At 49.9% G+C, this 16,578-nt stretch overlaps 1 protein-coding gene across 3 annotated transcripts in view; it reads right to left on the bottom strand.

The window, feature by feature from the left end:
• Positions 1-16,578, bottom strand: part of MRTFB (myocardin related transcription factor B) — a 276,619-nt gene that overhangs the window by 243,260 nt on the left and 16,781 nt on the right. For 2 of the 3 annotated variants that reach the window (XM_073899476.1, XM_073899478.1), the window contains exons 1-2: positions 14,302-14,327; positions 13,974-14,147 (exon numbers count right to left, since the gene is read on the bottom strand). The exons of the other annotated variant lie outside the window; for it this stretch is intronic. The gene's annotated coding sequence lies outside the window, so the exon portion shown is untranslated. Of the gene's footprint in view, positions 1-13,973; positions 14,148-14,301; positions 14,328-16,578 lie in introns of those variants that run through there. 3 annotated transcript variants of the gene reach the window in all.

Below are 16,578 nucleotides of genomic sequence, written 5' to 3' on the forward strand. Positions count from 1 at the left end.
GTTGTGGCAGGGGCGTTTGGGGAGTGGTGTGAGAGAGATGAGGAAGACATAACTAAGGGAGATGGGTGATATGGGACTTAGGCTTCTCTATCTGCCCTACAAAGTCTTCAGTAAAAGTAGATATTACAAACCAGAGCGACACATGGATAAATCTCACAGGGCTGAGAGGGAAAAGCAAATCACATACTTCACAATAAAAACACCTAACATACTAGTAGGAAAAGGGAATTTTCTCAACCAGATGAAGGTCATCTATGAAGAACACAGAGCTAACATCATACGTAATGGTGAAAGACTGAAGATCAGTCTTCAGTCCCCCTAAGATCAGCAACAAGACAAGGATGCTCACTCTTGCCACTTCTATTCAATATTGCTGGAGATTTGGGCGCCTGGATGGCTCAGTCAGTTAAGCACCTGCTTTCAGCTCAGGCCGTGATCACAGGGTCCTGGGATCGAGCCCCGCATCGGGCTCCCTGCTCCGCAGGAAGCCTGCTTCTCCCTCTCCCTCCCTGCTCCCCCTCCCCACTTGTGCTCTCTCTCTGTCAAATAAATAAATAAATAAAATCTTTATAAAAAATATTACTGGAGATTTTAGCCAGGCAAGACAGTAAGGCAAGAAAGAGAAATAAAAGGCATCCAGATTGGAACGGGACAAGTAAAACTGTATTCACTTGCTGATAACATAGTCTTATGGGTAGAAGATTCTAAAGAATCCACCAAAAAACATTAGAGCTTCTAAATGAGTTCAGAAACATTGCGGGATACAAGATCAATATACAAAAAGTAATTGTATTTCTTCTCTACATTGACAATGAGCGAATCAAGAATGAAGTTAAGAAAACAATTTCATTACCATGACATCAAAAAGAATAAATATTGAAGAGTAAATCTAACCAAAGAAACAGGAGACTTTTGAACTGAAAACCGCAGAATACTGCTATAAAAAATTACAGAAGACCTAATTAGCTGGAAAGATATCCATGTTCTTAGAGTACAAGATTTAATATTGTTAAGATGACAGTACTCCTCAAATTGATCTATGGGTTGAATAAAATCCCCATCAAAATACCAGAAACCTCTTGGCAGAAATTGACAAGCTGATTCTAAAATTCATATGGAAATTCAAAGGATCTGGAATAGTAAAAATAATCTTGAAAAATAAAAGAACAAAGTTGGAGACTCACACTTCCTAATTTCATAACTTACTACAAAGCTACAGTGATCAGGACAGTGTGGAGCCGGTATAAGAATAGACCTCTAGACCAATAGAATGGAAATGAGAGTTCAGAAATAAACCCTCACATTCATGGTCAATTGATTTTTGACAAGGGAGCCAAGATAATTCAGTTCCACAAGTGGTTGGGGGACCCCTGGATAGCCACATGCAAAAGAAGGAAGGTGGACCCTGCACTCACATTATAAACAAAATTAATTCAAAGTGGATCAAAGACTACATTTTAAAGCAATAACTATAAAGCTCTTAGAAGAAAACATAGGGGTAAATCTTCATGACCTTGGATTAGGCAATGAAGTCTCAGATATAACAACCAAAGCACAAGCAACAACAACAATGAAAAATCGATAAATTGGACCTTATCAAAATGAGACATTTGCTTCAGAGACAACACTAAGAAAGTGAAGACAATCCACAGAATGGGAAAAATCATATTATCTGGTAAAGGACTTGTATCTAGACTACACAAAGAACTATGACAACTCCGTTGTTAAAAGACAAATAACCAATGAAAAAACAGATAATGGGTCTGAAGAGACATTTCTCCAAAGATAAGCAAATGGCCAATATACACACGAAGAGATGTTGACCTTCATTAGCTACCAGGGAAATGCAAATCAAAACCACAATGAGATACCACTGCATACCTTGTAGGATGGCTGTAGTAAAAAAGACAATAACAAGTGTTGTGAGGAGGTGGAGAAATAGGAGCCCTCATATAGTGCTGATGGACATGCCAAGGGGTGCAGCTACTTTTTTGGGGGTACATTTTTTTTTAAAGATTTTATTTATTTATTTGAGAGAGAGAGAATGAGAGACAGAGAGCACGAGAGGGAAGAGGGTCAGAGGGAGAAGCAGACTCCCTGCTGAGCAAGGAGCCCAACGCGGGACTCGATCCCGGGACTCCAGGATCATGACCTGAGCTGAAGGCAGTCGCTTAACCAACTGAGCCACCCAGGCGCCCGGGGTGCAGCTACTTTTGAAAACAGTCTGGCAGTTTCTCAAAAAGTTATGCACAGAGCTACCACGTGACTCAGCAATTCCACTCCTAGGTATACGGAAGAGAAATAAAAATATGTCCACACAAAAATTTACACATGAATGTGCATAGCATTATTCATAATAGCTAAAATGTGCAAAGCGCCCAAAGGTTTAGCAACCGAAATATGAGTAAATAAAATGTGGTGCAGTAGACACCCCTTATCTGTGGGGATTTGTTCCAAAACCCCCAGTGGATGCCTGAAACTGTGGATAGTACCAAACCCTATATAGACTATGTTGTTTTCCTATACATACATACTTATGATAAAGTATAAATACTAAACTTGTAAATTAGGCACAGTAAGAGATTAACAATCATAACTGATAATAAAATAGGATAATTATAACAATATACTATAATAAAAGGTATGAGAATGTGGTCTCTCTCAAAATGTCTCTTTTTGGTATTTTTTTTTTTTTGGGAGAGAGAGAGAGAGAGAGAGAGAGAGGGAGAGCACGCACACATGAGCTGGGGGGCGGGGGGCCGAGGGAGAGGAAAGAGAGAATCTCAAGTGGACTCCACACTCACTGTGGAACCTGATGTGGGGCTCAGACCCAGAACCCTGAGGTCACGACCTGAGCTGAAATCAAGAGCCAGACGCTTAACTGACTGAGCCACCCAGGCGCCCTGTATCTCTTTTTAATTGAAGTATAGTTGACACACGATGTTATATTAGTTTCGGGCATACAACGTAGTGATTTGACAGCTCTGCACTTTATGCTATGTCACCACAAACATAGCCACCATTTGTCACCATACAACATTTTTACAATATCATTGACTATATTCCTTGTGCTGTATCCTTGTGTTCCATCCCTGACTTCTTCATTCCATCCTGTCCCTCCCCCCGTTTCTCACTCCCCTTCACCCATTTTTCCCGTCCATCCACTCTCTCCCTTCCGGCAACCACCAATTTGAGGTGGTTTGAGGTCACTTTGCATAATGCCCTCCAGGTCCACCCATGTTGTCGCAAAGGGCGCGACCTCATTCTTCATTATGGCGGAGTCATATTCCACTGTATATTTGTACCACATGTTCTTTATCTCAAAAAGCTGACTGTCCTGGACTCACCCTCCTTCTTGTGATGATGTAAGATGATGAAATGCCTAGGTGACGGGATGAAGGGAGGTGAGTGACATAAACATGGTGATGTACCGTTAGGCTACCAATAACCTTCTGATGATACTTCAGAAGGAGGGTCACCTGCTTCGGGACTTCCGTTGACCATGGTCACTGAAACTGTGGAAGGCAAAGCTGCAGGTAAGGGGGGACTACAATTCCATACAATGGAATCTTATTTGTCAATAAGGAAGCAATAATCCTAACCAGTGAAGACTAGATGCACAAGCTTTACCTGGTTTCTGAATTTCCCACCTGCTACTGACAAGGATTTTGTCCGAGCTCCCCTCCCATTCCCTGGACGAGTCTTGCTGGAGACCCAGGTTCTGTTGGGTGCTTCACCCCTTTGCAAGTTTACATGCTTGGCCAGCAATCAAAACTCACTGAGTAGAACTGCTTTTCAGAGTCCATACTTTGGGCACCTGGGTGGTTCAGTTGGTTAAGCGTCCGCCTTTGGCTCAGGTCATGATCTCAGGGTCCTGGGACCGAGCCCCGTGTGGGGCTCCCTGTTCAGCGGGCGGTCTGTTTCTCCTTCTCCCTCTGCCTCTGTGCTCTCCCTCTCTCTCAAGTAAATAAATAAAATAAAATCTTAAAAAAAAAAAAAAGCCCACACTTTCCAAAAATGCCTGGGTGGCTCAGTCAGTTGAGCATCTGCCCCTTGATTTCAGTTCAGGTCATGATCTCGGGGTCATGGGATGAAGCCCCACGTCAGTCTCCCCGCTCAGCACGGAGCCTGCTTGTGTCCTTCTCCCTTCACTCTTTGTCTGAAGCCAATAAATAAATCTCAAAAATAAAAAAGAGCCCCCACTTTCTTCCTCTCTTCCCCACTGTTTTAAAAAGGCCCGTGCAGAGAGCTCCTTTCACTACTCTTGAAACCAAGGAAATGTATGAATAAGTTGCCCCTGTCCCTCTCCACAGGTCATTTTGGTACTCCCAGCTATTGTTCCTCAATTCGGGGAGGCTGGCTGGGCAGAACGGGGGCAGCCCCGGGGGCAGAGGGAAAAGGCGAAGGAAGGTGAACCGACATCTGTTTGTAACCTTCCCCCATACAGTTGGGTGGGCTCACTCAGCCCTTCTTGGAGACATGAAGCTTGGACGCCTTGGCCCGGGGCCTTGGCAGGTAAAATCCAAGTGCATCCCAGCGCTCCCTGCCAATGGTAGCCCAGCACCTGGGGGAGAGCCAGGCAGACAGATGGGATCGGGGCCTGTGCTGGGAGCTGCCCAGCGTCCATGATAACTCTGGCTTCTCGTAAGTCGCTGCTGGGGGGATCGCTCCCACGGAGGAAATTCCAGTCATTGAACGCACCCTGGGAAATGCATTCTCGGAGCTTTGGGCTCGAACCTTCTGCCTCCACATGTCAGTCCCCCCGCACAGAGCCCTGGCACATTGGCTATCCATCTGCTCCCTCTGGGACGTGGCTGGTTTGTTTTGGGGGAGCTGCAGTCTCTGTGCGTGGTTCAGGTCTCCCCACATCCCAAGTCTGTGGCTGATGGACAGGAAGCAGGGAGGTAGGGCCACAGGGGGCCCTGTGGGCTGTGCCGAGGTGCCCACAGGCCAGTGTGGAGAGCCTGCTGGTGGCGGCACCCCCAAATGGTCCAAGGAGGTCAGAGCATAACCTCTGTTTACTCCCCATCCAACTGACCTGCAGTCACCCCACCGTGATTCCCTGGGGTCACAACCCAGCCTGGAAAGGGATGCATCATTTCAGTTTCTCCCGTGGTCCTTTGCGATCACTTGTGGCCACGTCTGTCCAGTGACTGATCCTTAGTAACCCCGGGGTCTTCGTGGCCGAGGGTGGGCGAGGATGGAATGGGACTGGTGGCTTTGGGAACGAAGAGAGAAGTGACAGTCTGTTCTCTCCACTCCCCATCATTTCTCTGGGGTCCAGCTGGCCCGCTCCGCCACCCACGCAAAGGAGGGGCTTCCAGAAATCAGTCCCAGGGCTGCCATCAAGCTCTTTATCTTCTCTGCAGGGCTTCTGGGGGGGTCACAGCTTGCTGCCCACAGCCACTGCTTTCCTCCCGTTCAGCCTGTTGCCAAAGCCATTCATCCCAAACTCGAACGGGACTGCGTTGTTTGGAAAACCCTGTTTGGCTCCCCTCCAAGGACTGGAGGCCCACAGATGGGCCTTTGCTTGGCCTGCATTGAGTTTTTTAGACATTTCAAAGTTTTGCATGAGAGCTGGCTTTTCCAGCTTCTCTTGGGACATGGAGCCCTCTTCCTGCATAAGCCTAGTTGGTTGGAGCTGAGCACTCCCCCTCCCCAGGCAGGTTCTCCTCAGGGAGCAGCTCCCACTATTCCCTATGGCCATTCAGCCCCGCTCCGTTCTTCCCTGCAAGGCCTGCCGAGTCCCTGCCTACATGTGAGTTTCCCCCTCTAGTCTCCAGACAAGGGCGTGGACCACAGCTTGGGGGTACTGGTTGACCTGACCTCTATCTGCTTTTCTGTCCTTGTTCCTGCTCACCCCTCCATTCTCTCCCTCCCTCCCTCCCCAGCTACCTCTCAGCACATTGGCCACACCCGTCTCTCTCTGCTCACCAAATGAACCGGGGACCCACATGAGTCCACACCCCATGCAGTTCCCACTGTCTGCATTTCTGTGTCATCCTTCAGCAGATGTGTGTGGAGCACCTACCATGCGTGGAGGGTGTGGGCTGGGTGCTGGGGATGGAAGTACCAGACCCAGTGTGTTGGTCTGGGTTCTCCATTGAAACAGAACCGACAGAATAGATGCTGGGAGATAGATAGATGGATAGATAGCTAGATAGATAGTAATTATAAGGAATTAGCTCATGTGATTATAGAGGTTGAGAAGTCTAAGATCTACCGTGGGCAAGCTGGAGACTCAGGAGCGTCCATGGTGTAAGTTCGAGTCTGAGAGCGAAGGCACAAGAATGATGTCCCAGCTCCAAGACAGTCAGGCAGAGAGAAAGCATTCTTTCTTACTCAGCCTTTTGTTCTATTCTGGGCCTTCAGCGGGTTGGATGAGGCCCACCTACCTCAGGGAGGGGATCTGCTTTGTTCGGTCTACCCAATCACCCGTTCATCTCATCCACGAACACCCTCACAGACTCCCCAGATACAATGTTTAACCAAATGATCCGAGTACCCCGTGGCCCAGCCAGGCTGACACGTAAAATGAGCCATGACATTCGGTCCTGTTCTGCTGAAGCCAGCAGCTTAGCGAGGTATTCAGAGACAGGAAAAGAATTCCAAAACAAAGTGGTTAAGTGCTGGAGGAATTCTCACTTAGACTTCAAACTTCACCTCGAATAGTACCTCCTACAAATCTTTTCTGATCTCCCCACATGATCAGTGACTTTCTCTTGGGAGCCCCCCAGAACACAACATCCCTTGGGAGAGATTCTCTCTCTCTCTCCTTTTTTCACAATGAAATGTTCTAAGTCTACAAAAAGCTACAGAGATAATGTAGCAGAGTCCCATATCCCCGTCCTTAAAAGATAAATTGCCACAGACACAGCACAGCCTAGGGTGGCCAAGTTGTCCCATCTGGTTCAGCACGGAAAGTTCTGCAGCCTGGGACCCCTTGGTGCACAGCAGATCAGGAGGATTGGTCCCGCAAGTGCAGGCCTTCCCTGCCTCCCACTCCTGAGTACATCCCTTCCTTGAGATCACCACCCGCCCAACTCCCCATCAGAGGAAATGACCGATTTATTAAAATTGGGGGTTACCGTTTATGTGACTTTCTTTATACTTTGAATCCACCCCTAAATGACATCAGAGTGCTGTTTTGCGTGCATGCACCCCAGATTGGGTCCAGAACGTTGGATGGCCTTTCTTCATGGGGGGGGCGGTGACATGAGCCTGGTGGCAGCAAGCGAGGCTTCCTGCATGTTTGAAGGCAAAAGCTAGAAGAGCAATCAGCTGCTTGAAAGTCAGACAGGGGAGAGGTGGGGGTGAGGGGGGAGCAGGGGACTAGTGCAGGAACCTGAGGAGGAAGCAGAGAGCTCCCAGGAGAGGCAGTTAGGAGAGCATCAGAGAGGGGACCCGGGCCGGGGCCGGGAGAAGGTCTTCAGGAGAAGAAAACGTGCAAGGCATGTTTGGTGAGGTAGCTGCCAATTCCCACTTTCATGCTCCACACTCAGGAAAATGCACAGCCCTCACTAACATGTGGGGGCACAGGGATGCGTCCAAGGGCCAGGGGGAGAGGTACCCCAGCCTCCAGATCCCTAGTGCTTCCCTACGATGTTCCAGCTGCTTGTGCTTGCACCCCACTAGCTCCCCGGGGCCTCCCAGCTCATGGTAAGTGTTCAGTGTTATTTGTGGGGGGGGGGGGGGGGGGAGGGGGGGAGGAAGGAAGGGAGGAAGGAGGGAGGGAAGGCAGGCTTCAGCTCTGTGGGGGGCCCGAAGAGGCTCCTGGGGGTCTCTCCTGCCAGGACCGAAGGGCCTGATGTGTGGAGCAGAATGCGAGGCGCTTGTGTGGCCCCGGGAGCTGGACGGGCGCTCAGGGACTGTCCTCTGAGTGGGAGCCAGGCCGGGCAGAGCACTGTGAGCACTGTGGGGGGGGGGGGGGGTGGGGGGGGGGGGGGGGGGGGGGGGGGGGGGGAGGGGGGGCAGACGGGGCGCCGAGGGAAGTGCAGGGGAGGGGGGGGGGGGCCTAGCAACCACAGGAGAAGATTTAAGGAAGTGACAGGACCATTTCTCCCCATGCCTCAAAGGGAGGATTTTTTTTTTTTTTTTTCTAAAGAGCTGCCGCCTACACTGGCGGATCTGGTTGTGGCGGCTCAGAAGACTGGCTAGGACTGGGGGGCTCCCCAGAAGTCGGGGCCACCGCTGAGGAAGGCTGGCCGGCCCCCGTGGCTCTCAGGGACTCCAAGGGGACATTTCTCCCCGCCCCCGAAAGCAAAGGAAGGAAGCCTCGAAGGCAAGACGTGGGGACACAACCTCAGGCTCCTCTCAGGAAGGTGCTGGGTCTTCTCCCTTCCTCTTCTTTTCCCCAGGACCCTGCTGGCAGCCCCAATCCTGCTCCTTCCTCCCCACTGAGAATTCTCAGTTGCTTTTCTTTCTTAATTTGATTTTCTCTGGCTCAGAATCGAGATCAAAAGAAGAATTCTTTCCAGCCTTTTAGGAATAATTCCCAGAATCTCCCACTGGAAATGCATATATAATTACCACCATTATTTAAAAAAAAAATCTTTCTGGTTCTCTTCTCCGTTTCTTTTCCATCTCTGCAGCAGGCTTGGGGAGGTGGGGGGAGAGGGAAGCTTCCAGAGTATCTTTGTGCTTGCAGGTTCAACTGTATTCACCCTATTCTTGCAGGCAAAGCGTGCCCCCCCCCTCCCCCTTGCAGCACAGAATTCTAGAGGGTCTGGGCAGGAAATGCAAATAGCACTTCGCTAGGGTTCAACACCCCGGAATCACCCGGTGGGAAGTTATTCCCTTTCTAATTTGTTTTAATTGTCTTCATTCCATCATGTCTGGAGTTGGTGCTGGTCCTTAACATTCCCTGCCGCTTGCTAACCTTCCTTTTAAGAGCAGCAAGCAGCCATCCTCAGGCCCTACAGCAAGAGCGACTAGCTGCAACTTTATACCAGTGCTGTTTTGCATTGTGATTAGTGTTGTGTGTGCCATGAGGCCGGGGGTAGGGGGTGGGGGGACTACTTTGTATTTGTCCTTATGGCTGGTTCCTTTTCAGATGAAAGACAATTAGTTACTAATAATCGAAGCGGAACAGAGATACACTGCCTAATGGCGAAGGCTTTTGGAAAGGTCCCCGGTTTGTCAGCCCCAACCCCCCAATCCAGGATACCAGCTTTCCCCCTGGCAGACTGCGGGTCAAGTGCAGGGAAGGATCCCGTTCAAGGTCAGCGGGTCGAGTTGAGCCGCAGTTGGCACCAAGGAGCATCAGATGGGAATTTTCCATTTTTGTTTTTTGGAGCTACTCAGCCTGGCTTTGCACCCACTCGTAGCCCATTCTGTTCCCTGGGATTCCACAAGCCAGCTCATCAAGGTCTACTTCGGGACACAAGGCCAGAGAGCCTGGGTGTCTGCCAAGGACACCTATCTTTTGGCTGTCATACCCGATTTCCCTTCGGACAACCACCCATCTGTCCTCTCCGATCTGGGATTTGAGTGGAGCAGACCCACCCATGGCTTTAGGGCTGGCGTGCCATCTGAGCCTGGCTTCCTCTGGGCATCCCGTTCCTCTGGCCCCCATGATGGATGGGTTCAGGGAAGGGCAGAGAGATGCATGGAGACTCTTGCTGGGCATACTGGGGGCTGGCTCTTTCCCACTGGCCTCGATCCTGAGCCGATGAGACTTGGGAGCTCCTGCAGCCCTTTCTGCCACCACGAGGAGGGAGCCAACCACAAGGGAAGGGGGCTGAGAAAGGGAGAGAGGGAAACCCGATTCTGATGGTATCATTTCCATCCCTGGATCCAGCTGTGCCTGAAGCTAGCCTCTACCCTTGGCCGCCTTTAGAGTCCCCACGGAGCCAACAAATTCCCCTTTTCATGTAATCCAGTTAGGATCAGTGCTTTGGTGACTTGCAACCACCAAGAGTCTTAACTGATAAAACGGTTCGGTGGAAATTCTTGGCCGCCGAGTACAGAAAGAATGCAGAGGGCTTCTGTTACGTGCAGGGGTGAGTGGCATTTTGTCACCGTATGCAAACACTGGCACAGGGAAAGCTATCGGAGCTCCAAATTCTAGATGACCAAGTGGTAGGCACAGGCTTGTTTACCCCTTGTAACAGTCCTACATGACCGCCTACTTTTGTCACCATTTCATAGATGGAGAAGACTGAGGCCCAGGGGGTCTGGGTGAACCTTCGTGGTAGAATCAAATCTTGCCCCTCAGCACCGTGTCATCCCAGCCACGCCTCTACAGCAAACAAGGAGAATGCCTACCGGTACCTACAAAACTCTGGGAATGTGTGGTTGGGAAGGGACAAAGGGGTGAGGCTCTCGGGCGGCACAGGATGATATTTATGGAGCAGGTGGTGTGAATGTCCCCATCCACCCCCAACCCCCCAGTCATGGGATGTGCAGCTTACAACGGCTGCATGCTGGCCTGCAGAAAGGGCGGTAACTCTTCTTTACCTGCGGTCCGACACAGAAAGACAGGAAAGGCCCTGAGTGTAGGTCAGAACTCATGAGCTCTCATCGGCCCTGCGGCTCTGCCCCAATCAATCATTTCACTTTCCGAGCCCTGCTGTTTTCGCATCTGGAAAGCTGAGACCCCAGCTCCTTGGCCTGGCTCGTCTGCCCCAGCAACGGGAGCATCAGATGAGGACAAAGATGCGAAAGGTTATTTGCACAGTCAGGAGCAGGGCTGTGGGATGGAGGGAATCCCTTGGCTTCCCAGGGGCGGATGGGCAGGCCGGGAAGAGGTGTTAAGCCACACTTCCTCCTCCCCACCCAGGCGGGTGGCGCAGATTCAGGCCCAGCGTGACCTGAAAGGAACCTTTCTGTCCCCAAAGAGAGAGAGATAAGAACTGTGAAGGAGAGAAGCAAGCTCGGCTGCAGGCACTTGGGGGTTTATTTTTACCCTGTTATCTCTATCCTGAAATGTCAAGCGTGAAGCTGCCTCTCTCTCACCAGCCTCCCAGCCTCCCCAGCCATTCAGCGTGGCAACGCAGCCTGGAAACAGGCCCCATTCTCCTTCTCTGGTTCCTCTGCCTTTCCAAGAGAGTCACAGTGCTATGGAGACGGGAGGCATGGAAACCCTGAAATAGACAAGTGGGAGGTGAGACCTTTTATTTGGGTTCTGGAACAGGCTCACTTCCTTCTAGAGGCCCCGGGGTGCAGAGGAGGCCCTTGGCACTGCTGGGTACCTATTCTAAGGTTTGCATCAAACTGGCTCTTTATGTTGCAAGACTCAGAAATCCCTACTTAAACGGGGTTATGTAATAAAGAATGTTTAATTGTCTTGAGGCCACTAATAGGCCTAGCCAAAGGTCAGGCTTCAGGTGAAGTTTGATCAAGGGGTTTGATGCTGTCCCAAAGCTTCAGTTCGCTGCATCTTTCAGCTCCATCTTCTGTGGTGTCGGCTTCATCCTCGGGCACCATGCTGTGCTCCCCAACAATCTAGCAGTTCCAGAATCTTCCTCCCTGGTCACAAATGGCTGTAGCAGTGGATCTAGACCTTATATCCCCACACTGGCAGCTTCCAAGGAAGAGAGAGGAAACTTCCTTTGGTCAGATGTTACCAAGAAATGTCTTCTTGTGTTTCATGGGCTTTGACTGGGTTATATGGCCATCCCTGAGCCACAGTCACTTTGGTATAGGGGCAGGAAGGTGAAAAAAAACACATTGATTAGATTAAGCAAACCAGATTCCCAAGGACAGGGATGCAATGGTTTCTTGAAGATTCTGAGCACTGTACCCGAAAGGCGATGGGAATGGATGCTGAGCAACAATCAGGAGACTGTTTTGTGCTTTATTCACTTTGCTTGATCCCTCCCTACCCAGGAAAGCGCCCAAGGTTAGACCTGACTGTTCTTTCTTATCCAGAAACAGGCCAACATCAGTTTCTTCTCTATCTGTCGGTTAACCTGGGGTTCTGAGTTCTAAGAGTCCTGGGGCTGTTAGTCCCAAAATTTCACCCTGGCAACAGAATCCCTCCCAGGTAGATAGGTAGGCACAGGGCGAAGTGTCATCTGTTTGTGTGCCAAAGGCTTCCTCTGCCTTCAAAATAAAATTTACACGCTATGCCCTGGATTCCCTATCACTCATCCCCAATCACACGCTTAATACCAGCTTCTGGTCATTCCTTAGACAAGCCAATCACTCTCGTGCTACACAGCCCGCCCCCGATCTTTGTCTAGGATCTTGAATTCCTGTAAATCTTTTCTCAGTTGGCTTTATCTCATCATTCCAGACCCTGCTTCAATGTCACGACTTCTTGGAAGTCTTCTCTGACCCGCCTAGTGCGTAAAACCATCTGCGATCACCCTGTGCCTTGATGGTTTGAGTATCTCTCTCCCTTCGCTAGACTGTGAGCTCCACGGAGCAAGGACGGTGCTTGTCCTATTGATGTGCAGACCTCGCAATTCCTGGTTATGTGGCTGGCATAGTGTAGGTACTCGATAAAAACTGGTTGGGTCAGCGAAGGAGAATTCTTTTCTGAATGGCCTTGTAAACTTGTACAGAGCAAACTGGGTGTCTACCAAAACACTGAGCACGAAAGAGACACAATGTGGTAAGTGGTATTTTTTTTTCGAATGAAGAAATGAGCTCTCTGCTGAAGGGATTTGCTCCAAGTTGCACCGAAGTTAGTACAGAAAGAGACCTTCCTGGGAAGTGCCAATTCTTCTTTGAGAAATTTGCTTTCCTAAGCCAATGCACGTGAATGTTTGAGGGTGTGAAGCTGTATCGAGGTACATGGGGGCCATCTGGGTCTCTGACTCGGGTGGCAAGACCACCATTCACGAGTAATGGCGTGAAAACCACATGGGATGATACTGTTTACTCCCTTCCCCAATGAGGCAGTGAGAGAAGAATGTCTCATAAGAAGAAGATTTTACCTTGTCCACGGCTGCTCCATAAATCAACATCAGAACCTCAATACGCTGATGACTCAGAGGAACCCCCAGGCTCTTGGTGGACACAAACTCTCCTCAGGGCTACCAAGATCCACCAGTCTGTGACAGTCCTCGGGACGGTCAGGTGAGTGTGGTGGGCTCCGCGCAGCTAATGGAAACTCAATAGGATGCCTTTGTACTCAGCAGATGGCACGCCGTCCGGAGCAACTCAAATATTCGGTCGTTGCTGATTCGCCGCTCACCCAACCAGATCCATCCCTCTCTTGGGCTCTCACATGACACTCTGAACTTTGCTCTACAGGACTCCCCAACGTTTGTAATACTACCTATATTTAGGTGATTGCTTGAGTAATGTCCATCTCCCCCACCGGACTCCAAACTTCTCAAAGGTAGGGATGACCTCATTAGCTCACTACTGTATCCAATGGTGTAGGAAACCAACCCCGTGCCTAACTTGTAGAGTGAGCCTTATAAATATTTTCTGAATGGAAGATGGGTAAGTGAATGGAGCTCAGGGTCTGCTGGGAAAGCCTGTCACAGCCAGCCTGACGCAGCTGGGAGACAGTGAAGAGGCTGAACTTTTCAAAGGAAATCAGACCTTGTCACTGGATGACCACCTTTCCCTCTCCATCAAGGCATTTCCTGTGTCTAGAACACTATCTGTCGCAATGTGGAGAGTCAGCAGATGCTGGGAGGTTAAAGAAAGGGATGGACGCTATTTTTTCCCTTACCAAAGAAGATGGTTGCCTTCTCAAGGATAAATTCCTGGAAAGGGAGAATGGGAGGCGGGGAGCTATAATATACAAATATACTGAACCAAACCCAATGGTTTCCTTTAGGGCATTGCCTTCAGACTCAGTGATTCTGCTTCTGGGAATCACTATACCAACAGGTCAGCATGGGAGAAGGTTGGAGCACAAATTAACCAAGTTTGCTGGTTTGGACTCATAGGCACCATATTCCAGGGTTAGACACTTAAGAGTTTAAGTGAGCTATATAGCTCCTGGTCCTGATCACGCATTCTGGAAAAAGAAAAACAAAAACAAAAACACACCAGGAAGGGTACCGTACCTTGAGAGGCTGGCCCCAGTCTCTGCTACCGGGTCAGGAGGGTGCTGGAAGGAAAGGAGTTTTTCTTCTGCATTGCCACATCCTCCTTTCTGAGGAATAGTTGTGTCCTAGTCGGTCGTTTTGCATCTGACGTTTAACCAATCAACAGCTCAAGATATTTGGTCTTTGTCCCTCCTTTGGAGGTAACAGAGAGATCCAAGATCTTGTTCTTCAAGATCAACCCAAAATCAAATGCCAAAAAACTCCCCCAGAACCCTCTGGAAAACCAAATCTCCAAACCTGCCTGGGTCTCAAGCCCACCCCAGCCCAGCAAAGAAAAGTGGCTCACCTTTGAACTACAGAATCCCTTCCAGAACCAGAAGGAAAGGAAAAGGGATTTACGGGTCGCCTCAGAGTTGTAGGCTCTGGCTTGTCCCCAGGATGAGTTCATTATTTATTCTTAGAGACCGGACTCAAATTAAACAAACAGTGCCTATAAATAGAGTGGGATACACTCAGCTCAGTGTCACTGAAAGGTCCTTTTCACAGGGACAGATGCGCTAAAGGGATGTTTCTCAGGTTACCCTGCTGGTACTAGTAAAGAAGGGTTGTCCTTTTTCTGTTTAAGTGTTGTCCAGGAAAGGGGGGGGGGGCAGGGAAGCTGGTGAGCTGGACATGGGGATTTGTTCCGATTCTGTTTCTTTCCCTTTTTTTTTTTTTTGACTAAATTCTTATTCACTCTATAACTGAGAGGGAGCTGTAGAGGGAGGATGTCACTCTACAAACAGTTGGGCAGTTTGGCAGTTCCCTCCGGGAATGGGTCCCGGTTCAGGCTGTATTTGACAGAGAGTTCCGGTCTTTTAGATTAGATCGCAAACTCCCTAAGGGAAGGGACCAAACGGTAGTGTTCCCTCTTGGTTGCTCCTATGGGGCCAAGCACGGGAATGGCTAGGGTTTCCACGGCCGACACTGAGCCCCGAATTAAAAGGACTCCCCTCTAGCATGGGGACCCTTCCTGTGGGGAACAAGGTGGCCTGGGGTCCCAGCCGGCCATGACTTTGCTCTGACCCCCCACCGAGCAGTGCAGTTGAGAGGTACTGTGATCACATCACCATGACAGACAAGTTGGGGTAGAAAGACCTGGAATAACTGGGGACACATATCAAGCGATGGAGCAACAAAGTCCAGTCATTGGAATAGCTAGAAGCCGTCACCAAATCAGCACTTGGCCAGCTCATTCCAGGCGCCGGTCGAGGCACTTGGTAAAAGCCTCATCTTTCTAAAAACCCCTACGAGGTAGGGACCATTCCACTCTCTGTTTTACAGATGAAGAAACTGAGGCACCAAGAGAGTGTGACCTCGCTTGGGGTCACAGAGCTGGTGAGTCGGGACTGGGAGGCAGGCGGGTGAACTCAAGAGGAGCCTCCTGGAGGCCGGAGTCCCCATCCACCGGGTTTTAGGGGCTGGGGCCGCCCAAGCCCGGGACTCCCCATCAGCACGGGATCCAGGTCAGGCCAGTGACCGTGAATCTCAGGACTCCATCTGGGGATGCTGGGATAAAGACACACTGAATTTCCCTCCGGAGTGGCACTGGAGGCAGGCACCTCGGGAAGTGCCACAGCCCTCTGGCCCCTCCAGGGGGGAGCCTGGCTGAGAGTGAAATCAGCACTGAGCAAGACCAGTTCCTGAGTCCAGCTGCACCTGAAGCTGCATCTCCCCTTGAGTTTTGCACTTTCAGGAGCCAGGATGTTCCCTCTAGGTTTAAGCCGCTCGAGGTTGACTTCCTACCACGTGCAGCCGACAGATCCCCAGCTGAGCCCGGCTGGCCCAGAATACAGCAGAATTTGGCCACACTAACAGCCCAGCCCCACCTATTAGTGAGAGCTCATCCTGCACTCCCTTTTCTCACCCTGCTGGAATCTTCCAGAAACACGTACCAGCAGCTTGCTCCCATGCACTTGCACAATGGCTCCATTCTCTGTTTACTGAAATCCCAAGCATTCTGCTGAAGCTTCCTTCACTGTACCCAGCAGAACTACCTACGGCTTCGCTTGGTGGCCACCATATGGAACTTGCACTTGCACCTATTTAGCGGTTACCTTATTCTGCCTTGGAATAGCCGTTTACAAGTCAGTCATTAACATTCACTGAACGCATGTTCTCGGCTCCGTGGGGGTGGGGGGGGGGGGGGGGGCTCAGAGCCAAGACTATCATATCAGCGTGTATCTAAGCTCTTTCTAAGTGTCAGGCGCTCTGCTTAGTGCCAGCAATTATATCAAGGCATCTCCTAAAAAACCCCACAGGGCAAGTACGAATAAGATCCCCCACGTTACATGTAACAGGGTGGTAAATCGGGAGGTTCTGCCAAGACACCGAGATTTGAACAGAAATTGCAAAGCCAGTGACCAGATGAAGATGTAGATTTTCCCAGCAAAGACTTTACACCTAGTTTTAAATTCTAATCCCTCATTCACAAATCCCTAAGCCACAAAGAGGATATAGAAGACTCAGTAGGTATTAAGAGAGGATTTTACCAAGTTTTTTTTTTTTTCAAATACCATGCTGTCATCTACCACCGGACACACACACACACACACACACACACACACACACACACACACACACA

Source organism: Callorhinus ursinus, unplaced genomic scaffold (assembly GCF_003265705.2).
Source record: "Callorhinus ursinus isolate GAN/ISIS: 27379988/994484 unplaced genomic scaffold, GSC_fseal_2.0 scaffold13, whole genome shotgun sequence".
Lineage (NCBI taxonomy): Eukaryota > Metazoa > Chordata > Mammalia > Carnivora > Otariidae > Callorhinus > Callorhinus ursinus.